General features: G+C 42.2%; 1 protein-coding gene and 1 non-coding gene across 7 annotated transcripts in view; both read left to right on the plus strand.

The window, feature by feature from the left end:
* Window positions 1-21,172, plus strand: part of ERC2 (ELKS/RAB6-interacting/CAST family member 2) — an 880,873-nt gene that overhangs the window by 180,338 nt on the left and 679,363 nt on the right. The window lies entirely within an intron of this gene.
* Window positions 20,386-20,460, plus strand: LOC118668697. Its single transcript, XR_004971713.1, has one exon. It is a non-coding gene; the product is annotated as a small nucleolar RNA SNORD72 (small nucleolar RNA).

Raw genomic sequence — 21,172 nt, forward strand, 5'->3', positions numbered from 1 at the left:
TCTGTGAATATCACTTTCATCTTGAAACTATTGCTGATGGTTGTGTGTATGTTGCCATCTTTCCCAAGCGAAGGAGAAATAATTTAAGAAGTTGAAGAGGTTTACCAACAGTAAGTCCAGCAGGCGCTAGTTAGGGTATACTGGAGAAACCCACTGGCTTACATTGGTTGAAGATCAGCTGATGTGAAGGAAGGCGGGTAACACAGTGGCTGTGCTGGGGAGATGGGGACAACCATACCCATTTCATACATGAGACTACATCTCGTGTGCATTCTTCTTTAGGACTTTGCTTCCTGGATTGGAGGGCTCTTCACGTAGCAGCATTGTTGGTCATGTGACACACAACTTTGTCATATGTCATATCCTGGGTTGACACGTTTTACACATGTTCCTGTAGTTATTCCACCTTACCTCCATTCCTTTCTAGAGGTAGTCTGCAGTTTTCATGGACTTTCACCTGAATAGTCACTGAGGGGGGGAATGGCTGTTTCAACTCAGCCTGTTTGCACGCGGCAGCATTGGTGTCACAGATGACAGGTGCTCTTCTAGGTGGCAGAGCAGGAGGGATAGAAGGCAGTTACTGACAGGACCAGGCCGGGAAATCTGCTTTATTTTCCCAGTGGTAAACTTTTGGGACTGTTTTTCTTGGATTTGGATGTGCCCAAATTGGTCATTTTCACTGGTTTGCAAAGAAGGATCTCACCTATATATATTTTTCTGTGTGGTGATGTCATTTTTTTTATGACTGTTCAGTGCTAGGGTTCTCAACTACAAGCCTAAAGTTATAAGATGCGGGGAAACAATTCGTTTTTAATAGGAGTTAAAGTTATGAAATTTTCAAATAATGTGTTAAAATGGAATTATGTGATTATAATATAATGATGATCGAAATAATATGTTCAAAATTAGATAGCTTATATAATAGAAAGCTCAGTTTGGATCCATGATCTCACTTATTTCTCATATAACTTCCCGAGGAAGGTTCTGTTATCTTTATCTTATAGATGTAGAAACTGAGGCTCTACAAAGAGAGGTGAATTTTATACTTCTGGGAAGTGGAGGGAATGGGATTTGAACACAAGTCTTGACTAACAGATTTCCAACTCAAGACAAGGGTTTGTGCATAACCACATCTCTGGGCACTGTCCACAGAGATATGTGAAATGTCACTGTTTTGTGGAGGATGATAGACTGTCCCAGTTGCCTGGCAGTAAGGGAGTTCCAGGACATAGGACTTTCAGTTTAAAACCTGGGAAAGTGCTGGGCAAATCGGAAGGAGTTGGCCACCCAACTGCTGCATGCTGTGATAGGGATAAGTAAGGAAGGATACGGTAGGAACCACTGGATTGCTTCATTCTCCTTACTATTGTTGCGTGTATTCTGGAGAGTTTGGATGAGTTTGTGGTTTTTCCAGTAAACTTTTTCAGGATATAAAGAAAAGGTGTGAGGAAAGTACAGGGCGGGTCTTTTAGGCTGCTCATCAGGCAGGATCCTCTGGGTCTTTCTAGAAGCAGGTGAAGAAGTTACCAATAGGTGCATGAGTAGCCCGGCATGATGGTCGGAACATACTTATTTGGCCACGTTGGTTGCATTTCAGCCAGATGTCTCAGGCCTGTTTTTCTCTAGGTTGATGGATTTTAGTAATTCGGTGCTGGTGGGGTAGGGGGCAGGAGGTTCATACTCTCATATGACCCCACACTGAATGTGGAGTGTCTCCCTCCATTATAGGAGTTGAGAAACTAGAATTTAATATTGAAGGGCCATCCACACTATTGCGCTAGAGAAAACAGCAATACATATGCTTATTTTTAAAATGGAAATTTGCTACTTGGACGTGTCTAATCCCTGGAGAAATTCTTTAGTTTTGATTATCTCATGTTGGAAGAACTGCCTGTGGGGCTGGCAGTTCTACAAGGGGAACTTTATTTGATTACTTTTTTGTAATAATGAGAATGATTTGTCTTTAAAAATAAAAAGCGTTCTTTTTAAGGTGCTCTTGTGTACTCTTTGGAAACGTAGAGATTTATTTTTTCAAATCAATTGCCTATCTGGTCACACGTTTTTGTTTTTTTTTTCTGGGGAGGGGGCGGGTGGTCTATGTTTTCCTTCTCAAACAGTTTGGGTGTGGGGAGGAGATCTCTGTGCCTCTTCAGGACATCTGCTGTTTGTTGTTGTAGCTGACTTTGGAATGCTATCCTTGGAACGGCTTCCAACGTGGACTGTCCATTCAGTGCCTCGTCAGCTGAGGGTGTGGGAGAAAGGAGCTTTCCTCAGAAGACAACTCCCCAAGTACCAGAGCCTTGCTCTTTACATGTCAACACGTGCAAAAATGATTAACCGCTTTGAGGAAAATCTTTATAAATTACAGCCTTTTGAATACTTCCTGGCTTTCTTACTCAGAGTGTGTCCCAAGCAGATTGGAATTGTTTCTTCATAGCTCAGGTCCAAGATTAGAAGTGTCTGTTATTCTTTCCAGTGACCGGGTGGGTGCCTTTGGATGGTCTTGGGAAAATAAGCTTAGTTGCCTCTCTCCTAAGTAGTTTCAGATTTCTCCTCTAATGCCCACCTTTGGTGTTTTTTTTGGCGTGTGTTTGGCTCCCCCCTCCCCCCATAATGCTAGAGCTCACCTATCACTGTTGACATATTGGTGTCTCTAGTATTTCTCTCACATTTCAGCGTTTTACTGCTAATTCACTATAGATTGGGCATCAGATTGCCAAACTTGTCAGGATTGTGTAAAGTAATGAGGGGCTGAGCAGACTCATCTTTGAATAAATTGAATGTGTCTTAATGTGTAGAACTTGGATCATCTGCGTGTATGTTGAGACGATTCCTTTGGTGAAGTTGGGCTTGTGAAGGACCAGAGATCAGGACCAGGAGGGATCTCCTGCCTCAGAATGTTGCCTTCGCTTCTTTTTAAGTCGAGATGGTGCTGGGAACTCTCCATTCTTTCCAGATACCCTTTCTTACATCTGAACATGTAACATAATCTATTTAATCTGCTTGGATCTTGTATGTTTATACTGTTAGCCAAAGGACTGGTATTTATGATATTTTCTTTCTTTTTTCCCCCCTAATGATGGATTCTAAAATGTTAAAAATCTTTTATTATTTACCCTCCTGACCATGTCTTTAACCTCAACCAAGCCGTGTGCAACTAGAAAATAGGAATGTCATCACATTAAGTAACCATATTTGGAGAAGCCACATAGCAGGTTAAAATTCCTATTCCTTGATACAGGAGGATGTCGGCTGAGCATAGTGTGGAAAGGGCTGGGAGAAGGCAGGGGAAGAATAAGAACTTTGAAAGCAATATGTTTCCCTCAACCTGTTTTATTAGACCGTGACTGTAAAGTTGTATCAAACCCGCAGCCTGTCTGTTCTGGTCTTTGAAGGTTTGATTGAAATTTGGAATTAATTAGACTTGCTTTGGATTAAGTGGGAAAGGCAAGTCATGTACACCAGTTAGGGTTAATATAATATGACCAGTTTCTTCATTGGGTGTTACAAACTGAAAATTCTATATTATTCTGCCCTACTGAAAATTTCTCATTCTTGTACTTTCTATGAGTGTGTAGGCGGCTGGAACAAATATGTATATTAGAAATCTTTTATATTGCATTTGTGAGTCAATTAAAGCTGATTGAATAGACTAAAATGAAAATCACTCTGAACCTTGTAAATCATATACTCTGAGAGTTTAAAGCTCTTTATGTCCTTTCAGGCTCTTCCACTTAAACGGGCATACAATGAATGGAAATGGGCTAGTATTGTTGTATTTCTTTTCTTGCTACTGTGGGCTCCTTCTGAAAATGCCTTCCTTGGTCAGTCTCCATGTGGGTGGTTCTGTTTTAGAGGACTCAGCTTGTCCCATGTGACAGCTAAGGTGATAACTTCTGTAGCAAAATGGGAGACTAAAGAAGGGTCAATCTTTGGAATGTTAATTTGTTACAGGGAATTAGATTTTATTCCCAAGAGGAAGTCTTCCTTAAGTGGGGGTATTCATTTAGGGATCAAATTGCGACCAAAATTTGTGTAAATAATGAGAGACAAGTTAGTAAGTTTAGATTGAATGTTCATCTTGCAAATGAAATCAAATGGTATGAAATGTTGTCAAATCTTACATTTGACAAAACTTAGGTGAGAAGTGGAACTATGTGCGACTCTTTGAAAAGAATGAAGAATGAAACTCAGATGTCAGTTTTCACTTGGCCGAAATGTTTCCGGTACGTGGACAGCTAGCATGCCACTCAGTGTTTGGCCTTTGCACTACCATTTTTAAAAAAGTGTCATTTGCCAGAAATATCCTGGAGAGCGTCTTCAGGTTTCCAAGTTGCTTCTTTAAACTGTTGTTATTCAGACAATTTTCTTTTGAGTTTTCTATCCTGCCATCATCCTTGTTAATCCTCCCAATTCACTTGTTGATGGCTCTGTCTGAGATTCTCTGAGATTCAGTGATTTCCCCAGCATTGGAGAGGTATTTTATGAGATACAGTAGACCTTGGTGAGCAGTGAAGACTTTATCCTAGAGCTTTAGGAAGCCACTAAAGGGTTTTGTGAAAAAGTGAGACATACTCAAAAAGGCGTTCGGCAGTTGGCCTGAAGCTGAACAAGAAAGTGACTAAGAAAGCTGTCCCTAAGGAAGATTGATCTGGAGTAGGGTGTGGGATGGACTGGATGGGGTGAAAGGAGGTGAAGAGGTAAGAAGGGAAGAGGCAGAGCACATTGGTTACTGTGCAGGCTCTGGGGTCTGATGGCCGTAGCCAAAAGCTGGGGCTGCCATCTTCGCTTGGCAGAGCTTGGCCTCCAGGCTGCCCAGGCTCACCCAGCTCCAGGGCGATCGCAGAGGGCTGCCTGGGGTTGCAGCCAGGCCTCTGGGAGCCACTGTAGGTTGTCATTCTGGGGTGGGACACGTAGGCGATGTTCTCCTGTTTTTTGTTTCACATGGTGCAGAAATTAAGGGCCCTTGGTGACATCTCATTCAATCTTCTTTTACCTTATTTGGTAAGCTTCTCACTAAACTTTTATGGAAGGTCTGTTATTCTCATCTGCTTCCCATAAGAAAGTGTTTGGCAGTGGCAGAGAGTCCCAGGACTTACGGGAGAGGAGTGGTTTCCTGAGGGTCCCCCACAGCATTCACTTAGAGCTCGTTTTCCCCAATCACAGACCAAACAGATGGATGAACCAGATTTGCTTTCTCTCTGGAGAAGACTGGGAGGCATGGCTGGACGGGGAGGTGAGGACTGGAGCGGAGCAGTGCCTGTGGAAGTAAGACTCTGCTTGCGAGAAACCACAGCTAGCACAATGGGAAGAGGAGTCTGTCCTGGAAGGGCGGCTGCGGAATCGGGATGCCGCTGGCCTCCAGGAAGACTAGGGATGGGGACCCCAGGGCTGCCAGAATGTTCCAGCCCCTCTGAGTACAGGCTTGACCTGTGGGGCATCTTGGTTCACATGATGCAATTAGCCAACCCAAAGCTCTTGAATTTACCTTTCATAGGTCCATCTGGACTCTGGGAGAGGGCCTAGCTTGGGTCAGTTTTCATCCTTGCTCCAGCCAGGCCTGGCTTGCTGGGAATGATCACATGGAACAAATATTCCTTCTGGGCCCTCTGTTCCATGACCCCATAGGGAAGGGACTCTGCCTGGTTGTTGTTCGAATGGTGTATCATGCCATGTCATGTCATATCATGTCATATAGCATAAATGCATAATGTAAATCTATAAATAGAATATACAAAGCAGTATCTAGGATAGTATATAAAAAATTACTCTAAAAAACCCAAGTCCCTCCCCCTATAGGTGTTGCATCCTAGCTACTCTGATATAATGCTTATTATAATGAAACTTGTTGGACTCTGCTCTGTGTTTTTTTTTTTATTGCTTAAAGTATTACAAAGGGTATTACATATGTGTCCTTCTCCCCCCCGCACCTCGCCCCCCCGCCCTTGACAATCCCCTGGCCTCCCCTACCCCCCAGTGTCTTATGTCCATTGGTTATGCTTATATGCATGCATACAAGACCTTTGGTTGACCTCTTACCCCCTCCCTCATGCCCCCCAACCCTCCACGGCCTTCCTGCTGCAGTTTGACAATCTGTTTGAGGCAGCTCTGCCTCTGTATCTATTATTGTTCATAAGTTTATAATGGTCTTTATTATCCATGAATGAGTGAGATCATGTGGTATTTTTCCTTCATTGACTGGCTTATTTCACTTAGCATAATGCTCTCCAGTTCCGTCCATGCCGTTGCAAGTGGTAAGAGTTCCTTCTTTTTTAGAGCAGCATAGTATTCCGTCGTGTAGATGTACCACAACTGCTCTGTGTTTCATAGTATCAGCTATTTACATATGAGAGAGGAAGAGACAAGCCAAATTTTATGTGATACTTATGGAATGCAGGGTTTTTTGTTTTTTTTTTTAGAAGAAGGGGGAATCAATCTATAGAATTGCAGTGAACATGCATCTACCAGGAATTAAAATTCACATTTTTGTGGAAGATTATATTTGACATAATCATGACTTATAGAGTAAAATATAGTTTAAGGTCCTAAACAGCCACCTGGAAAATGAATGAGGTGCAATTTTCACAACCTTGATAAATATTGTGGGTAAAATGAAAATACAGGATGTACTACATAGAGTTTCTGGTGCTTTCTGTGATATTCAGCTTCTCTATCTTGAGGATCATGTGAATCAAGAGACAATAAAAAGATATGTCACTAGTTAATTCAGGGCCAGCAAACTATAGTCCCCAGCCAAGTCTAGCTGGTTTCTTATTTAGTTAGATAAAGTTTTATTGGGGGACTGGCACAAACTTCGTTTGCATGTTGTATCTGGTTGCTTTCATGTTATAACAGCAGAGTTGAGCAGTTGCAACAGAGACCACATGGCCTGCAAAGCTGAAAGTGCATGCTATCTGTCTCTTTATGGAAAAAAATGTGCCGACCCCTGGTCTGGTAGATCATTTGAGGCAGTGCTGAGGGATTCTGTGAGGCAGGCCATGGGGTGAGACCCAGCAGGGCGAGCTGAGGCACCTGAGCCCCTAGTCCTGTATCATGCAGAGCATTTTGGCTGCCCTATTTGCTCTGCTGGGCTTCTGGATATGACTTGAGAAGAGGGAAGAAAGGATTGTGCTCTTTGAAAAGTACTGTCAAAGCTGCTGATCTGATGCAGAGGGTCTCTCTGCGATGTCTCATTATGCATCTTCATTGTGAGCTGCAGTGGTTGTTACCTTTACAGGATGTCTCCAACTTAAAAAAAAAATCCTCAGTGTGAATTTGAAAGCTGAGATGGACCTCTGCAATTACTGACTTGCTGGAAATTGCTTTTAGGTGTCTGGCAGCCCCATTTTCTCTCTTTGTAGGCAAAGCTGCTAAATTTATTTCTGTGGTGCAATCAGAATTAAAAAGGAAGGTATGATTAGAGTTGCTGAAGGGGAGAAGTTCATATTCACAAGATAATGGCTGAAAATCTGCCAAGTGCTCTAATTTTTAAAAGTCAATACATTCATTTGGCCTTGAACTGATGCCGTGGAAAATGGCATCTTACTTACCTAAATTCCTTAAGTGTTTTGATTTTTGTAACTTAAGTGAAAATCTAAATGTGGGTTGCAAGAGTAACCCAGGGTGGGAAGTAAAGCCTTGGGATTGGGGAGATAAGGGTGAGGCTGTTCCGGTTAAGTCACCTAAACTGTAGGTGGTTGCCACGCTTGCTATGCTTGATGAAGACTTTGAACCATGATGCATTAAGGTATTTTATATGCCAAAAGCATTGCAAGGTCTTATTAATTTTTGTGGGCAGAAACTTGGGACACAAGTTTGCAAATGAATTTTCGGGGTGTAGGATCAGGGAGGATGGGTTTTATTATTGGAACAAGCACACTTTATACATATGAATGCAGTGACTAGAAGGTCACCTGGAAGGGAAAACCTAGAAGGGGTGGGTAGCACTTGCTTCATTCTAGAGATTTTACTTCTAGTATTTTCTCATTTAGTCCTCATAGTGTCCCTATGAGATGGGTAATTATTATCCCTGTTATACAGAGAAGGAAACTGGTTAATGAAGCACTTCAAAAGGTCATAACCATTAAGTACTTCAGCATATTGACCCATTTTTTTCCAAAGGGGATGTGGTTGGAGTTGCAAAGCAAGTGGATACCCGGAAGAGACCCTGTGCACCCTGCCCCGTGTCACACAGGGAAGAGAGAATTAGATATGGTCTTCTCAGATTCAGAAATCTCCCAAGATAATTCAGGAGGAATCTAGAGCAGCGGGGGAACTGAGCTTGCGTCGGGGGAGACCAGAAGATGCACACTCACCTGACCTCGTGAGTGAAGTGGTGGTAGCTGAGGACAGCCATAGAAGGCCCAAGCTCCCGTGTGGTATGGGAACAGCCGCAGAGAGGTCCTGCGTCCTCACGGGGAGCTGTGGCAGCTGCTGAGAGGGTTGTCAGATTGGGGAGACCTGGATGGGCAGCAGAAAGACTTGGTGGATCTTGTTGGAGTCCATGGTGGGGCTATTGTCATCAGTAGTTGATGCCAGAAGTCAACATGCAAACCAGGTGACACCAGCTACTCTGACATGGCACCACCTGTAGATGGCAGGCATGCCCCAGAGTTGCGTTCCCCGTGTCAGGAAGTCAGGGGTCGATGAGAAATGGGGAAATAAAAGAATCTGAAAAGACTGATGGTCTTTTAAGTAACTAGTGATGACTGAGTTACTTTTAATTGCAAGGTTAAGTCACCTGTACCTTTAATCTCCAGTAGGGGTTGGAATTAGGAATTCGTAGGCTACATTGATATTCATTTATAGAGATATAGCCTTATACAGCGTGGGCAAAAGTAGGTTTACAGTTGTAAGTACACGAAACGCAGTTTATTCTTGTATTATTATTTATTAATTATTATATTATTTTTCATATGAACAATTGTAAACCTACTTTTCCCCTACCTGGTATATTTGGGCATCAAATATAAGATTATATTGTTCACATTTTCTATTCTTTTTCAAATGGCAAATTTTATGTTTGGTATATTTTACCACAATAAGACAAACCAACTGTAGATATAGTGTGATTTCAACAATGAAAATAATAGATATAGAAGGAGATAAGAGTGATTATTATATGATAAGATGGATGATAGACTCTTTTCTATTGCTTTTCTATATTTTACCAGTTTTCCATAATAAGCACATGATAGTTTAATTTACACAGGATTTTTTTTGGGGGGGGATTTCATGGAAATATTTTTATTTTCTTTATTGATTAAGGTATTACATATGTTGTCTATTAACAATTGCTTTGACTATTTTTAACCAGAGGCAGCTAAATTAATTGTGCTTCCAATTTTTTCATATTAGTGACTAAGGTACACTTTTTGAATATTTAACAGGTGTTGGGAATCATGTATATTATTTCACTTAATTTGAGAGAGATATATAATTATTTAATATTTTCATATGTATTTTTATTGATTTCAGAGAGGAAGAGAGAGGGAGAAAGATAGAAACAACGATGATGAGAGAGAATCATTGATCGGCTGCCTCCTGCACGCCCTCTACTGGGGATGGAACCCACAACCTGGGCATGTGCCCTGATGGGGAAGCGAACTGTGAACTCCTGGTTCATAGGTCAGTGCTCAACAACTGGGCCACACCAGCGGGGCAATTATTTAATAGTTTAAGGCAGGTACCATTATTAATCCACATGTCACAGTTGAGGAAACTGAGGCTCCGGGACATTGGCGTACCTGGTAAATGAATGAGGCTGGAGTTATGGACTTAACGTCCGCTTTGGGTTCTCAGAACCTGGCATGGAGCCTGACACATGACAAGGGCACAGTAAATACTGGAATGAATGAATGACTGCTCCATTGTGTGGCAGCGTGAGCTGACTACTTGGTATGTTGGGAATCCTGTTCCGAGCAAGGTAAGGAAAGAAAATTAACCCAGGTCTGAGCCTCCTCTCAGTGGATTAGCTGTCTCTAATGTGCTGTGCATCGAACTCAGAGCCAAGCCTTTGAAAACAATTGTGGTTCCTGTCAGAAAATCCTCAGAAAGCAATGCCAATTTCAAACTTGGACACCAGCCTTCTCCTAACCCATCCAGTCTCACTGACAATACTTTTGTCTCACTGATAATACTTTCCACTCTGTACTTGGGTCTCTGTTAATCTGATTAAAGCACCAATCCTATATGTACGTGTTAAATCTCTTGTTAGCGCTTTGAGACTTGGGGTCCTAATTAAGAACCTCCCCCCTTTCTTTTTTTTTTTTAAATATATTTTTACTGATTTCAGAGAGAAAGGGAGAGGAAAGAGGAAGAGAGATAGATGAAACATTAATGATGAGAGAGAATCATCAATTGGCTGCCTCCTGCATGCCCTACACTGGGGATCAAGCCCGCAACCCAGGCATGTGCCCTGACCCGGAATCGAATTGTGACCTCCTGGTTCATAGGTTGATGCTCTGAGCCACGCTGGTTGGGCTTCCCCCCTTTCTTTTCCTATCAGAACTACAAGTCCTTTGGGAACTTATGGCTTTAGAGGTTTGGGAATCTTTACAATTTGCATCTCGAATATGGGAGCCAGTTCTTCACATTCAAGTCTAAATGTGTGTGCAGACACTTGAGCCTTTCAGTGGCTGTGCATTCTGACCTGGACCACACGAGAGGGGTCTGCACACCTATGGTTACTCTCAAGGCTCCCTTTTAGAACTGAGGGATAAGACATCAGAGATTTGATATAAATTGGGACAACCGCGGTAGGAAAAAAACTTGTCACTATAAATGAGTCTTAACCTTTGATTCTTATAATACTTCTTCTGGAATCTCTCCTTTGGAGATAATTCTTACAATAGAAAGAGTTTTGTGCCCAAAGAAACTGAGAACAATTTCCCCCCATTTTAAAATAAGGGAAAACTTAAGTTGTTTTTTTAAAAAATAAGAGAACATTCTTTTAAATAAGAGAAAACTCAAAAAATTTCCAAATATAGAAAGTAGCAGTGACAGAATATTATATAACCATCAAAATGATTTAAAAAGTAACAAGGTAACTTTATTACTTGCATTTATTTCTTTATTCTTCATTGAAGTTATCATTATCCTATTTTTCAGTCTTAAGAGAAGGGAGTGGGCTATGGAGCCAGCTCAGGAGGTACAGAGGACAGGTAACAGGACACTTTGGCTCTAGCCGTCCATCCCTAGAGGATGGGGAGCTTGAGGCCACTTAGCCGTCACCACCTGAACTCAGTTCCCCGAAAGGAACTGTGTCGCTGGTGCATCATAGGTTCCTCGGGATGTGCATAAACACAGCAAAATGAAAGTGTATTTTAGTTTTTCAGGATAATTTGTAGCAATACCTTTGGAAGCTGCTTTTGTAATTCCATTGTTATTATCCTGTGTATTGTCCTATGTAGTTGAGGTAGGTAGGGGAGGTAAATAAGACCTGCCTTCAAGCTTATCATTTTAGCCCATACTTCTTTGATTTTTGATTTGCATAATCACTATTAGGTACTGTGGTTGGCCCTTTGGCTTACACTCAAATGGGACATGTATGAGAGTCACCAGAAATGACTTTCACACACGTAAGTTGTGTTTCTGCGAAAATATAACTTTAAAGTTAGCACAGTTTATAGAGGTGAACTATCACCAGTGTTGATATGTACATTAAGATCAATTTGTACCCAGATTTAAAAAATAATAACCATCAAAACTTGAAAGAGGAATATTATTTTTAGTTTTAAGTCTATTTAATCTAAGTGCAATAGGATGTCCTTCTAGTTTAGAGGCACAATAGAATTTTAATGCCAGAGAAGAGGGACAAAGGAGAGTGTCCTCAGGTCACCTCCATTCGCCCTCAGTTACAAAGACAGACCTGCAATGGGCTTGAGGGGCTTCGGGCAGTCCTGGGAACCAGGGCAAGTTACTTACACTGCTGGAGACCTCCTGGGTAAGTGTAGAGGGAGGAGCTGCAGTAGATCCGCATGGCCTAAACATTGTTTTGAGAAGCTCCGGTGGTCTGTGAGGTGTTCAGAGACATCCACACGTAAAGAGTTGGCGCTGATCAAATACATGTGAGAAATGCTGCATCCCCCTTCGGAGATTCCCAACGTGTGTGAGCATATTCTAGGTTGTGAGACATTCTGTAGCAAAGACCTATTTTCCACAGTGTTTCACCCAACATGTCTTCAGTGTATTTGATGACAGAATACTGTTAGCAGGGAACATATTTTTGGGAAACACTGAACTAAGTTTTTTCCAAATCCAAGATCCTGGGGTTTTAAACATACCATCCAAATGTTGCTTAGCACCATGACAGCCACCCGATTTTCCCCACTAGATGGCACCCTTGAATGAGATTTACTTTTTATTTTTGATTGGTTTCTCTTTGGACATCTTTGGAGCTTGCGTTTCCCATGCACTGGGAGAGTGCAGATCAGTTATCAAATGGATTCTAAGGCCATCCTAGTAATGTCTTACAAGCCATTTAAAAATAAAACAGTTGTGTCGACTATAGGCATTAATATCAGCCAAGAGTGAAATAGCATATTAATTTTTTTTCTCACAAGAGCTAACTTTTAAAAAAACACACTACCAGTATTTGAACAATACCAGTATATCTTTTAAAAAAAATGTTTTCACATGAGACTTTAGCCAGACAAAATTTAAGTAGACATTTGGGTTGTTCTATTGACCAACCTGAAATGTGGAACTGTGAGACTTTGAGACTCTGGTGGTCCTTGGGGCCCTCTTTACATTCTGTAATGGGTGAGCAGTGTCCTCCGCCATCCGCATGTGGATGATGTTGTCAGGGGACTGAACTACTGTTACATTCAGGTGGCGTGCACCTTCAGAAGGTCTCGCTTTCCAGCAGGCTGTGTAAAGTGGTCTCTTAAAGTCTCCTTCATGTTCTAGTAAACTTTTGATTGGCCCTTTATTAAAAATAATTTGCTATTACGCACTCAGATTTTGCTGTTCTGTGGGCTAGTCCGTCTGTCCTTCACTGGGTCTCACTGTTGTGAGCGTAAGCACTTTAGCACCCCCTCACCTCCTGCCTGGAGTTCATGGAATTTCACACGTTGGTTTAAGTGTGCCCAGGAGTTTTGGAAAATAAAGGCAACTGTACTTAGGAATAGTCATACTTCGAGCTTGTTCAACTGAAGGATGTTTACCTATTAGAAATGTGTGCCTTTTTAATGATGGAAAGGGAGCTTTTAAAAATATAACGAGAAGGCTTCCTGAACAGCTTCCTGAATTACCTGAAATATGTGTGTATGCGTGTCAGTCTGTCTGTGTGTGTGTGAGGGGGGGGGTGGGGGGTGGGGGGTGGGGAGGGGGAGGATAAGAAACCAAACTCTGCGACTAGTGTCTCACCTTGCTCTTTCAATGCTAGTTTTTGAAGGTAAAGATCTTTGTAAGGCCTCTTAAATCTTATTCCAGTAAAGATGCTTTATGAACCTCAAATAGCGCCCCACGGGCATTAAAATTCTCAGACTTCCTACAGGTAGGTTGTCTGAGCTGTGATTTTCTTAGCATGACTATCAGATCTGCTGCTCTCTGTTGCTTTAATTGTTGTGCGCATGTGTTTTCTTTTAGCTTTTTCTTCCATAATGTTCAGCATGGCATGGGGCCTAGTTTTTAGTTCACCGTGGGGTGCTGGGTTCTTAGCATAGTAGAGTGTAAAACAATTGGTGTTAGAATATCTGTTTGAGAATTTTGATGTAAATTTCATGATTGTGGCTTAATAATGGAAATGTCAGGTAAGACAGATAATCATTATCTTGGTTAATATGTATTGAGCACTTATTTTTCCAAGCATTTTACATGTATTAGCTCATTTAATCTCCACAGCTGCCTGTTGGGATAGATGCTATTTTTTTCTTTTTCTTTCAAACCATCAGCAAAAGTTTATTTAGAAAGTCATGGAGGTAGAAGTGAGCTGCAGAAGAAATGGCTTCAGGAAACAAGTTTCAGAGGGAAAGGGAGGGCTCTTGGAGCTTAGGAGAAAGAGCAAGGTAAAGGGGACACACCTGCGGGGAAGAAGAGGGGGATGGGAAAGGCGTGGGCGTGCTCCCAAGAGGAAGAGCTCCATAGATGCTATTTCTATGGCATTTTCAGATGAACACACTGAGTGTTAGAAGGATTAATGTTAAGTAATGTCACACAGAGGCCCAGCAAAGACCGCAGACCCAGTCTTTCATGACTTCTGTTTTATCACCACATGAATGATAGGAAATATTCCATCCTGAATGTTTTGTGGAGCATGCATATGAATCTGTGTAACGTTGAGTCAGGCTACGCCAAGAGGCCATAAGGTAGCAAGAAATCTCCTGATAGTGCGAACTCAACTGCCAATTTTGCTCTCAGCTCTAGACACCAAGATTTCTTGGCCCAATGGCTTCATATTCAAATCTGTTTGGCCCTATTTCTCAAAACACTGAGTTACTATACTTTGCATTAACAGTGGTTGGCTTTGTCTTTTATGCAGAAAGCCCCTCCAGGCCTCTGTAATGTGCTAAAAAAGATCTTGTCTAAAACTCATGAAAATAAATAACATAAAACTGTTCTGAATAAATTTGAGTTAAGTGAAAGGAACCCTTTTCTGTGTGTGCATATTGCACACATACAGTTGTGTGCGCCTGTGAACACATGTTCTGTCGTTGGGCCCAGGACCAACATCCTCCATAGTGGGGGACATCTCAGAATTTCCATTATAAATTATTATTGGGGTTTATAACTAATACTGTAAAAAACTCAGCTCCGCCTGGAATTGACTTTATTGTGTTTGCAAGATTAGTTATTGCAAGGAACCATGTAGATGAAAACATATTTTTGCCTTAGCATTTGGGGCTGGTGCACATGTTTGCGTAATTGTTGAAAAGGGTAGGAGGGCTGTCGGAAATAGTTCAGGGACCTCAAAGATTTAAGTGGCAAAGAATAACACATCAGTTGGATTTTGGATGCCTGATGGGCAAATGCAGTTTGTTCTTTAGATTGCATGTCAATTATAAACAGGAAGTCCGCATAGTATATCATTGAATTTTGTGACCCCTTTTTAAAAAGAAGTTAATTGGTAAAATGAAAAATTATTAGACAGAGGCACATAGGTTTATTTTTACCATCAAGACCAATATGCAACTGAAAAGTCATCTCTTCTGAAAAGCCTGTAGTAACCATTTGACCCAGTGATCCCACTTCTGGGACTTTGTCCTAAGTATCCTGAAACACCATCAGAAAGAAAATATGTACCCCTGTGTTCATAGCAGTGTTATTTACAATAGCTAAGACCTGGAAACATCCCAAGTGCCCATCAGTAGATGAGTGGATAAAAAAGCTGTGGTACATTTGCACCATGGAATACTATGCAACAGTAAAAAAGAAAGACCTCTTACCCTTTGGGAAGGACCTAGAGATTATTATGCTAAGTGAAATAAGCCAGTTAGAGAAAGACAAATATCATATGATCTTGCTTATATGTGAAATCTAATGAACAAAATAAACTGACAAACAGAATAGATCCAGAGACATGGAAGCATGCAACAGACTGATGATTCTCAGAAGGAAGGCAGGGGCGGGGTGGGGAGTGGGGAGAAGGGTGGGGATGGAAGAGATTAATCAAAAAACTTACATGCATATATGCGTAACCCATGGACACTGACAGTAATGCAGTGAAGACCTGAGGAGGGGGAGGGAGTAGGTAGAGGGGGTCAAAGGGTTAAAAAAGGGGACACCTGTAATACTTTCAACAATAAACATAAATTAAAAAAATAAAATATAGTGAGTACTTTTAGTCAGTATGCTAAGCTTTACATCGCTTTCCTCATTTACTCCACTGAACACCTTCATTTTATAGATGAAGAAGCTAAAGATCAGAGAGAAGTAAACCTACCTCAGGTTACAGAGTAGGAGCTGGTAGAAGAGCTGATCGATTCTGGGCTGCAAGAGCCTCCTGTCTGCAGTGGGGTGTGCTGCGTCCCTGATACCTAGTTTGCACTGACATTCCTTTGGTCCAGTTGTGCTCAGCCCTGGGTCTCAGAACAATTTGAGGAGCTTTGAGTCTAATGAACAAGATAAACTGATGAACAAAATACATCCACAGACATAGAAGTATGGAACAGACTGTCCAATCTCAGAGGGAAGGTGGGGTTGGGTGGGAAGAGATCAACCGAAGAACTTGTATGCATATATGCATAATCCATGGACACAGACAATAGGGTGATGGAGGCCTGGGGTGGGGGTGGGGGGCAGGGGCAGGCTATAAGGGGACAATGGGAGAAAAAAGGGAACATATGTAGTACTTTCAACAATAAAGATTTTAAAAAAAAGATTTAAAGGACCAAAAAAAAAAAAAAATGCAAACAGCAAGTCCCTCCCCAGATCAATAACCTGGAAATGAGGCCCAAGTTATTCTACTAGGCAGAGAAACTGGCTGAGAGCCTCCTTCCCCCCACCCCTTCCCCACACTACTTCTGATTAGCTTTAATAGTTGTAAGGTCAATTATTTCTGAGGTAAAAGCTTAATTAATTAATAATCCACTCATGTAGAATTTGTGCCAGTTTGTATGGGCTGGGCCAAAGTTTACCTTTGCAAAGGATTTGCCAAGCAAATTAATATATTACACAGGAGCACAAGGGAAATGTTTATCCTACTGAAGGGCACAAATAGCTTTCAGCCGTCATAGAAAGCTTTATTCATCTAAACAAACTGACAGGTGAATTTGTTTGGAGGTCATTCTCACATCCATTAAATAAGCTCATTAGTACTGTTAATCCACAACATTTTATTAGCCTGCTTGATTACTCGATTCTAAAAATTGTTTCTAAGAAAAATATTCTATAACTAGGGGCCCAGTGCACAAATTCGTGCAGCTTGAAAGGAACTGTGGGCCGTGAGGCTGCGGTAGGCACAGGGGCAGGTCTCGGCCCATCCTCCACGCCTCGGCCCGGCCCCTCCCGCTGCGACCCTCCCTCCCCCTGTCCCTGTCTTCGGGCCCGCTGCCACCGCTCACACACACTGAAGGCACGGAGCTATTGGGACCTGTGCCAGCAGTGGCTGCTGCCCTGATCACCCCTCAGGAGCGGGGGAGGTGGAGAAGCCCTCAGGGGCGATCAGGGCTGGTAGCCGCTGCTTGTACCTGCTGATGGTGCTGAGTGATCGGGACTGGCGCTGGGCACTGGCCACGGGTGCGAGCAGGGCTGGCACTGGGTGCAAGCGGCAGCTCCAGTGCCAGCAGTGGGTGCGAGCAGGGCTGGCGCTGGCAGCAGGTATAAGTGCCCCTTGGTACTGCGGCGCACGGGAGCAAAGAATTTTCAGTAACCACCAGAGGCTCGCCCTGATGGCAGCAACCTGCACCCCACCTTGGTCTGGCTCCCCCACTCACCTGCTCTTCCATCCCACCACAGCTGACACCTGCCATGTTCTGCACACGACCTGTGGTGGCCAGTGCACGTCACAGCGACCGGTTGCCCAGTTGTTCTGGTTGTTCCGCCATTCAGTCTATTTGCATGTTTGCCTTGTATTATATAGGATTCTAAGTTTTGATGCAGTTAACTTGGGTTCTCCTTACCTTTAGTTGAGGTTATTGCCATTGTGATGTGCTGTAAGTCTTCCTAAGTCATTTTATGGGTGCTTTGGCCCCATGAGATTTCAAATATCTTAAAAGCAAGGGTCTGGTCTCTTACTTTTTTTAGTATCCATGTCCAGTTTTGGTGCTCTGTGCCTTGTAGGCGCTCTATGAATGGCTGCTTTTGACCAGGCAGTGCCCGCTTGGGCAAAACAAAACTTCAGTTGAGGAAAATGCAGATGGCATTCAGCCTGCGGCATTAGGAGGCTGGGCATACTCATATGTGTTGTTTAGGACATGGGTTGGCTCATGCCTGAGCGACACCAGTTGTTCAACAGTTGAATTTTACTCCCTGGAAGATGTAAGAGCTCTTGCTATCCAAATGATATGTCCTTAATGTGTGCTGGGTCACAAAATAGGGAAGAAAGAGAGAGACTGTACCTGGTCTACTGCTGTCAGTTTTGTGCCTTTAAGAAAGGCAAACTGGTGAAGTAGTTAAGAGCCAAGATTCTGACATCAGTGGGCTTGGATTCAATAAATGGTTCTGTCTGGCCTTAGATAAGACACTTATCTTCTCTGAGTAATTCTTCATCTTTAAAAGGAGCTATTGTGAGGATTAAATGAGTTAACTTATAAACATGATTGGGATCGTGGATGGCCAATTGTAAACCGCAATATAGGTTACCTTTTACTATTGCTATAAAATGGAACTACTGAGTTTAGATCAGTGATTATTAACAGGGGATGATTCTACCTACAGAGGACATTTGACAGTGACGGGAGACAGTTTTGGTTGTCGCAGTGTGGTGTGACAGCCAAACTTACCCACTGGCGATTAGTGGGTAAGAGGCCAGGAATGCTGCTAAACGTTACACAAAGCACAGGACAGCCCGCAGAACAAATAACCATTTGGTCTCCAATGTCAGTGTGTCAAGGTTGAGAAGCCCTGGGTTAGCCTAATAAGCATATGTAAGTGAAGATAAATTAGCCAAGAAGTATTTTGTTTATTTTATTGAATGTTTAAATATTAAATTGCTCTTCTATATCAGGGGAAGGCAAGTCATGAGGATAAGTATTTTACCTGGGAATTGACTTACTGTGATGATTGGGGAAGAAGTGTCACTCTGGGAGAGGCAAAGGAAGCTGGCTTTTAGGAAACAGTCCAGCTAGGACATAAGAGTTGGTGGGACATGGCCGAAAAAGCCATGGGGCTGCTGTTTGGGGATTACGTTGCTAAAAGCATGTTCTTCTCACCACTTCTGAAGCTACTTTATAGAGAAGCATTTAGGTAGTGGAGGGACTTTTGTTGCTTTTTAAAATAAAACTAAAGGTGTGTGTTCATCAACACACAAAAATACAGGTCTGGCAAACTGTAGAGTGTGTATTAAGTTAAAGTTATTTGGAAATAACCTCCAATCCACAGCTAGTGAGCGGTACCTCGGCTGCTGTGCTGACGTACACTGGGTCCCTTCTGTATTGCTCAGTGTGAGCGAGCTTGAGCACTGGAGAGGGTGTAGTGGTACTTTTCATAGTGAGTTGAATTTAGGTTTTGCTCTGTACTTTGCTATAAAAACAACTGGTTTTGAAGACTAGTGTTAAAGTGATCTCCAGTGCCCTCAAATGTGAGCAGAACTCACAAGATATTAAATATACTTGCACTTAACTTATTATATAGATATTTAAAGTGTGACAATATTGCATTTAATTTATTATATAGATATTTAAAGTGTGACAATATTCCTTAGCATAGAATCCAACCTCTTTGTCCTGGCATCCCAGGCACTTCACAATTAGATCCCAACCTGTGTGTCCCACCATATTCCTCACCCACACGGTGTTCTCCTTAGACCAGAGTGATGGCAATATGCAGTCAGCTTTAGAGGAAGTTTTCCTGTCTTTAGTGAGAACTTGTCTTGCTCCCAGATATATCTCCTGGCACAGAATAGGTGCATTTCGTGACTGTGTGATAGTACCTCTCCTCATTGAGCACGTACAGATGCACTAGGCATGATGCCTCCCCATCTTTGTGCCATTATTCCTTCCTCACACAGGAAGGTTTTTCTTCTTCTCCTTTAAATATGTTTTTGTTGATTTTAGAGAGAGAGGAAAGGAGAGGGATAGAGAGATAGAAATACCAACGAGAGAGAAACATCAGCTGGCTGCCTCCTTCACGCCCCCCATTGGGAACCAAGCCCACAACTTGGGCATGTGCCCTGACTGGACTAGATCTGGTGACCACTTAGTTCATGGGTCACGGCTCAACCTCGGAGCCATACCAGCTGGGTTCTTCTTCTCTTTTTAAAAATCTACCCTAAAACCTCCTTCATGAGATCTTTTTCCTTCTTCAACCCCCAATCCTCTCAAAATGAATCCTTTCCTCCTCAGGAACCCAAAGGTCTGTGTTCTTTGGTTTGCCTTTTATTAGAGCTGGTCACAGCAGTACCCTTGTTGCTGTCTTGTACAAAGCTCAAGATAAGGAGCCATGACTGTACATCCTTCCAGCTGCCCCAGGGCCTTTGCACACAGCAAGTACCTAAAAGTCCTGATTGAATGACTTAGCGGATCTTCCCCTTGTCATCAACTTGAAGTTCTGTTAACTATCATGCTATTTACTTTGAAATGAGTCTAAGATTAAGTCTAAGTGAGGGTGGGTTCTGTGCCTAATTCTATTTAGTAGCTCTTTATCTCGAGTAGCACAAAGGGCATGCCTTACTGGAAAATAATTGGTGCCTTGACTGCTGTTAGGAGGCTAATGCTTCTTTGTAGGTATTGTTTATTGTGTGAAAGACAATCGATGACCCTCAAAGCGAAGAACCTCAAAGCGTCTATTCAGTGAGTGATGTAAAAATAAATGTCTGAACATATGAATTCAATATTGATGTCAGCATTTAACTCATTAAAATCTGTTGTTTTTTAAAAGCATCTATTCAATGAACCTAATCGGGAAGATAGATGGAGTTAGTCTCTGCATTAGTCAGACAGCAAGGGCGGCACTGAGTTATATACTAAATCTTAATAGTACAAAAAGGTAAAATGGAGGGCAAAGCGATTCCTCTAGAAATGGAAGTAGCCTGGATAAAGATAAGTGGGAAAAGGTATGTGTGTCACAAGGCCTTTCAGGTTAACTCAGAGGTGTGGTGCCCTTAGATTACTAAAATCTACCACTGAGCATACATTATCTGCTCTTTGCTTGATGCCATATACTGCTGGGAGAGTAAGACCAGTTTCTATATGGCCCCTTCTCTTTAGGGCTTTATGCTCTAGTGCAGGGATGGGGAACCTTTTTTCTGCCGAGGGCTATTGGATATTTATAACATCATTTGCTTAATATAAATTTATGTCGCTATGAAAAACATGATAGAAGCTTTCGGGCCTTTTCATCTCTTGCAATTATTCAATTCTGCCAGTGTAGCATGATAGAAGCAGCCATAGACAATACATAAAGCATGACTCTGTTCAAATAAAACTATCTTTACAAAACTGGCAGCAGGGTTTAATGTGTGTCATAGTTTGTTGACCTCTGCTCTAGAGTGTGGCTGGGTGTGTATGAATGTGGTATGTGTATAAAACCAGTGTTGGAGTGTGTGCTTTTTACTGCAACATTATAGAAACGC

This window comes from Myotis myotis, unplaced genomic scaffold, assembly GCF_014108235.1.
Source record: "Myotis myotis isolate mMyoMyo1 unplaced genomic scaffold, mMyoMyo1.p scaffold_m19_p_13, whole genome shotgun sequence".
Classification (NCBI taxonomy): domain Eukaryota; kingdom Metazoa; phylum Chordata; class Mammalia; order Chiroptera; family Vespertilionidae; genus Myotis; species Myotis myotis.